This window comes from Carassius carassius, chromosome 9, assembly GCF_963082965.1.
Source record: "Carassius carassius chromosome 9, fCarCar2.1, whole genome shotgun sequence".
NCBI classification, from domain to species: Eukaryota; Metazoa; Chordata; class Actinopteri; order Cypriniformes; family Cyprinidae; genus Carassius; species Carassius carassius.
This window is the reverse complement of record NC_081763.1, coordinates 24,845,626-24,852,461: the sequence shown is the minus strand read 5'-3', so window position 1 is coordinate 24,852,461 and position 6,836 is coordinate 24,845,626. Positions and strand designations below refer to the sequence as shown.

At 43.7% G+C, this 6,836-nt stretch overlaps 1 pseudogene; it reads right to left on the bottom strand.

Moving 5' to 3' along the window:
• Positions 1–4,367: 4,367 nt before the first annotated feature.
• LOC132149731 (uncharacterized) lies at positions 4,368–6,429 on the bottom strand (annotated as a pseudogene).
• Positions 6,430–6,836: the final 407 nt, after the last annotated feature.

Genomic DNA, 6,836 nt, shown 5'->3' with positions numbered 1-6,836 from the left:
GCTGGGCACCATGACATCAGAGGGCTACCGTAGATGCAGAGGGACAAACTTCACCCAGACAGTGACTACTCTGCCGGGTACACTCACTTCATGTCAAGATTCTGAAAATGTTATAATTCCAAGCACAGTTTCTCTGTTCCCTGTCTTTCACACTTGTTAGCTCTTGATTAGTTCATTTCCTTCACCTGCACCCTTATGGGTTTCGTTTTGTTTGGTGCCAGTTCCATTCTGTTGGTTGCCTGTATGTCTGCAGGAGCAAATATTTTAATTTTAAATTATCATTATTTTGTCTGCAGTGTTTCTATACACAATGTCTCCTCCTTGTCTTTCTCCATATACGGCACATCAAAATCATATATGGCCATATATTGCAACTTCATTATAAGGTTAAAATGAAACTACCAGATTTTCCTGTTTTACACTCTCATTTTATCAGCTTTTTTTGTGTTGTATCTCATTCATGGTGAAGGCTTTTAATTCTACAGAGTTCTTAATTATGCAGTATTTATGGTACCGTTCCAACGTTTAGGGTCCGTAAGATTCATGTTTTTGAAAGAGATCACCAAGGCTCCTTATGTTTGATCTAAAAATGCAGTAAAAACAATACATTTATGAAACAGTACAACCAGGGCCAGATTAACACTTTGTTGTACCCTGGGCAACAATATTCCAGGGCCCCATCATCACGACCCCGGGATCACCATAATATGGTCATATACAGAATATATTACTGTAATATACAGTAAATATACTCAATACTTCAAATTCTAACTGTCATCAGGTGTATTTTGATTTACAAATATTTAAATGCTCATAGAACTACAAATGCACTACTATGTCCCCTATCAAAGACATTCACTCACATATAATGCTATGAAAACAAAACACATCAGCATCTGTATAATCTGGTAAAATTGACCCACTACATTGAGAGGGAGGGAAATATCCTCCATTTTCACAAAAATGAATAAATAAGCAACCACTTTCAAACCATTGTTTATTTAACAATATTTATTCCCAATATAAATGTATTGAATTGATAGAGCTATAACAGAAGACCACAGACAACACATCAAGAAACATTTTGGTCCTCAGCTCATTTAAAGCAGAAATCACCCTGACAGGGTGACCCTGTTTCCTCAGAATTCAACAAGGCAATCAAGTTATTAGTCCAACACAAACAATTTGAAATCTGCCAGTTTTCCCTCCACAACAATATACAGCATTTTAATAAAGCTGGCACCTCAAGGAAAAAATAAATAAATAAAATGCAGTATCACTATTATCTGCTCATAAACATTTTTATCCTAAGCTCATTTTAACTTGTTTTAAAATAGAACAACAACATATCACAGCACAATTAACCAGTTAAACATTTTAGTGCTACATAAACATTTAGAAATCTGTCAATTTCTCTGAAGAAGACAAGACAGAAATAAATGCTACATAATCTGGCAAAACACACAATTTTTAGTCCTAAATAATGAGGAATTGCATGTTTGAATTTGAAATGCCTTCATTTGGCAAACACATCTTACAATGGCTTTTTTCTGGACTTTGACAGTGCAAACTGGTGTATAACATCTTCCAAATCAAGGCCACTAACAAGTTCATGTCCAATAGCTAAAATAGAAAGATAAAAATAAATACTTCAAAACCTGGCAAAACACACAATTTTAATCCTAAATAATTAGGGAGTGCATGTTTGCTTTCATTTGGCATCTTGAAGAAAAGTCCTGGCTAACTGAGTTGTCCTCGTCGTTGACGGAAGCTGACTTAACAGAACTGTCGGCAACATTAACAGGAGTGAAGAAATGACCTATTTTAGGTATATAATTAAAATTTTCTGCGTTTCTGATGTCCTTTTCCTTTTTTAATTTCCGCTTCGCGCTCCCATTTAGCTTCTCCATGTCAGATTTTTATCTGTTGTAGCAACGCCTGACGTAACCCGCTCGGCGTAACATTTGACACACCTCATGCGGACTGACCAATGAGGAGAGGGTCTTAACTTGAGGCCCTCTCTTCATTGGTCATTCCGCATGAGACTGACTCTCAACCGCTCTCAACTCATGTTCAAAGTCATAGGCAGCGCAGCGTCTCTCTGTGCAGCGCAAAAGCCCGTGTTGACAGTTTGTTTAATATAAAGCGGGAGATTACCAGATACAGTATTTTGCTCGTGCCCTTGCTGCCCTGGGCCCTTTAGAGGTCTTGGGCCCCTGGGCAATTGCCCAGTTGCCCTTATGGTTAATCCGGCCCTGAGTACAACAGTAAACATGTCATAGCTAAATTTTCAACATCAGTTCTCCAGTCTTCAGTGAAACATGATCCTTCAGAAACCATTTTAATATGCTGATTTGCTGCTTAAGAACATTTCTTATTATTATCAGTTGTGTGTGCTGCTTCATATTTTTGTGAAAAGTTCAAAAGTACAGCATTTATTTGAAATAGAAATCTTTTGTAACATTATAAATCTCTTTACCGTTACTTTTGATCAGTGATCATTTGAATTAAACTTGTAAAGGATATGCAAGTAGATTTCTGTTGTAAGGTTCTTTAGAGAGTATTATAAAATACATTTGTTTGTTGTGCACCAAACCGAGCCAAGACCTGCCAAGTGTAACTGCCCTTAAATTAAAAAAATATATATTCTTTTGATTCGTAGTCAGTGGATTCATCCCTTTGTGTCATTTCTAAAATATGAAATTCTATTAGCATTCCTTTAGGATTTTGCAATGCAAGTACAGCAGACGAGATAAAGCCATAATACAGGGATCCATTCCCTATAAGGTTGAATTAACAATTTAGTTTGAAAATCTTTGGTAAATATTGTCAGATGCTTACAGCATCACAGCTGTGCTTGACTGCAGACGGCATCTGGTGCATTTGAGGTGCAATAGTTTTTTTGCCTCATGGACTCTGTGAAGGGAATCTGGTCAGACAGACGGCTAAAGCACCCAGTGCACTTCTGTCACGATAAGGAATGACTGCACACATTTGAACAAGCCTGAATTCATGGTGCGCCCTGAGAAAAACAACACCTTTAACTCAAACCCACCTGCACCTGTGATCTCCCCGACATCACCGTCATCAATCTGTCTCAATGCAGTCCAAAAAACCACATCTGTTTCACTTCTGTAAAGTAAACGTGGCAGCATGCAGTTTCCCAGTACTGTATGTTTACTAGAAACATAGAGATGTCTTTTATGATGTTCAAAAATTAAATAATCAATTAAACAAAAAATGATAACTGATCGGAATATGAATTCATGTAATTATCTATAATTGTCTCTCTGTAAGTGAGGTCTGGTGTAATTTTTTTAATGACCCTGAATGAAGAGGCATGAGGCTCTGACGTGCTATAGCACTTAGCTTTTCAGTGTTAATGCATCGGTTACATCATTATGTGAACGCTTTGGCTTCAGGGGTAAAAGCAAAAAATTAAATAAATAAATGAAATTAAAGCAAAAAAATATTCTTTTTATCTCTATTAAAAGCTGTGAATGATATATTCCGTCATCTGTCACCTCGTTATAAGCGCGAATCCTGCGGGAATGAGTACAATTGTTATTAATAGCCGCAATCCCCCGCAGAATATTCAAGTTCTGCTCTGTGTTCTCTGCTAATAACCTGAAGGGTTTCACTGAAAAGCTGTAGCTACAGTATGGCGGGGAACAACAACAACATGCGCTACATCTTCCTTTTTTTTGTAATTGAAGGAAATCCATCGTACAGACAGAAAACAATAGGTTACTGTCGTAACCCCGGTTCTCTGAAACATCGAGTGGAGAGATCCACCTATGGGAAGGACTTCCGTCTGGCTAGACAGACAGAAGAGCGCAGCCAATGCCAGGTAAGGCCCCACCCCTTACCTAAGGGCATATAATGGCTACGACGCTGCTATTCTCCAGTAAGTATATTCGCTTCTCGTGCAGCAAGCGGGGCAAAGCTGGTGGATCTCTCCACTCAATGTTTCAGAGAACCGGGGTTACGACAATAACCTATTGTTCTCTTTCATCATCTCGTGTTCGAGATCCACCTATGGGAGAGACATGGACAGCTCCCCAATTGCCCAATACACTCACAGTGAGGTTCTGAAAGCCAGAGAAGGATGGTAGCCCCAGGGAGGTGGTGCCTGACACGTCCCATAATCATGAAACTGCAATGCTGACGCAAACACATGACTGCTGTGCACATGCAGCACATGAAACTTGTATGTAGTACACACACGATAGTAACTCTAGCAACACCAAAGTGCATATAAATACACACAGAAAGGAATGGAAATGCATGCTTGGTGACAGGAATGTACGTGACCTGCCGGCCCATTCCCTCCTATTCGTTACTTCCAACGTGGTTGAAGGGAAGGGCTAAGAAGACCCCACCCCTAAAACCAAATGTGCTACCGAGATGCTGGTGACATCTAGCCGGTAATAACGCAAAAAAGTATGAGGAGAAGCCCAACTGGCAGCGGAGCAGATGTCCTGCAGTGACACTCCCCTAAACAAAGCCCAAGAGGCGGCTATGCCCCTCGTGGAATGAGCCCTGATGTCCCCTGGGGGATGCACTCCCTTGGATTCATAAGCCAAAGCTATAGCATTCACAAGCCAATGTGAGAGGCGTTGCTTAGATATGGGATTCCCTCCATGAGGGGGTGCCCTTGAAATAAAGAGCTGGTCGCTCTTCCGCACTGGTCCTGGTCATATAAGTCTGTAAAGCGCGGACGGGACACAGAGCCTTTAGCCTCTCATCCTCTGGGGAGGAAAAAGGTGGAGGGTGAAAAGCGGACAGCTCCAACACCTCCGAAGTGAACGCAGGGAAGCACTTCGGCATGAAGGCCGGATTAGGCTTAAGGGAAACCTTATCTCCACTAAGAGAGAATTTAGTGCACGAGGGATGAACCGAGAGTGCATGTAGCTCACTGACACGTTTAGCTGATGCCAAGGCCAAGAGCAAAGCTGTCTTGAAAGACAAAAACTTTAAGGAAATACATCCCAGAGGCTCAAAAGGGTATTGAGACAGAGCCTCCAGCACCATGGAGAGGTCCCACTCAGGGACAGATCTCCTGATGACTGGCAAGGAGCGGCGGGCACCCTTCATAAATCTGCGGATTAGAGGATGCTGCCCGACCGTTGAGCCCTCAAAACCCACATGACAGGCCGAAATCGCAGCCAAGTAGATCTTAATTGTGGAAAAAGACCTACCTTTTTCCAATAGGTCTTGCAAGAAACAAAAAATATCAGGAACTGAGCACTGATAAGATGTGAGACCACGCCCATCGCACCACCCTTCAAACACTTGCCACCTACAGCCATACAGGGACCGCGTAGAAACGGCCCTGGCATTCTGTATAGTAGCAATCACACGCAGCGAAAGCCCCAGTGCGCTTAGGTTTGTCCTCTCACGGGCCAGGCCCAAAGAGCCACCCTGTCCGGGTGCGGATGATAGTTTTCCCCGTTCGTTTGAGACATAAGGTCCGTGCGGGGGGGGGGGGGGGGGGGAGGGGGGGTTCACAACGGCTCGGCATATAACAGAGGGATTATCTCTGCCAGCCAAGGTGCTTTGGGCCACCTGGGTGCTATCAGAATGAGAGACAGGCACTGCTCTCTTACCCTGGCCAGTGTGGGAATTATCAGGCACAGGGGAGGAAAAGCATACAGCAGCACTCTGGGCCATGGGTGGGCCAGTGCATCTACCCCAAGGGGCGCGTCCACGTCCTTTAGCGAGAAGAACATAGGACAATGGTAGTTTTCGCGCGAGGCGAATAGATCTACGGTTGCCTGTCCGAATCTCATCCATAGCATATCCACTATCTGCGGGTGAAGACACCAATCTCCGTAGATTGGGTTTCCCCTCGATAGAAAATCTGTGCCTCTGTTTAGAATGCCCGGAACATGAGTCACGCGTAACGATGGGAAAACCTGTCTGCTCCACACCAAAAGCTTGTAAGCTAGAGCGTGAAGTTTCGACGAGCGCACGCCGCCCTCACGGTTGATATAAGCCACTGCTGTGGTATTGTCGCAGCGTACGAGCACATGATGTCCCTGCAGGCGAGGCAGAAAATGATTCAGAGCCTTCCATACAGTCAGAAGCTCTAAATAATTTATGTGCGCTGAACGTAGTCTGCTCGGCCACAGACCGTTCACCGTTCTGCTTTCCTGGGTGGCACCCCAGCCTGTTAAGGACGCATCTGTCGTCACAACTTTCCACATCATAACTGTCCCCAGAGGGATTCCCTGTGCGTAAAAGTCTGCGCTCTTCCAGTGGCGCAAGGCTGCCGAGCAGGCGCGCGTCACTATTACAGAGCGGCAAAGATCGTGCGTCGGGCTGAAATGTAGTGACAAAACCCATTTCATGAACGCTCTCATTCTCAGGAGTCCCAGCGACACAACCTGGATGGTTGAAGCCATAAGACCCTACAGCCTGAGGCATGTGCGATATTGTACTATATGTGCGATAGACAGTTCATCAGAGAGAGAACGCATTCTTGAGAGAGATGCGCTCGCATGGAGACTGAGTTCAACTCCAAGCTCAGGAAAAAGGCATTCTGACTGGGTGTAAAATTGATCTTGTTCACATTCACTCTGAACCTGAGAGATGTGATGTGCGTGAGCACATGGCAGGTGTCCTGCAACACTTTCTCCTTCGATTGGGCTATGAAGAGCCAATCGTCAATGTATGTCCAAATCCTCAGACCTGACATTCTCATGGGTGCCAAGCCCGCCTCCGCACACAGACAGAAACACCGGGGGCTTAAACTGAGCCCAAACGGCAGAACTGTGAATGTAACATGTGCCCTGGTAGGCGAGACGAAGAGACTTTCTATGTGGCGGATAAAT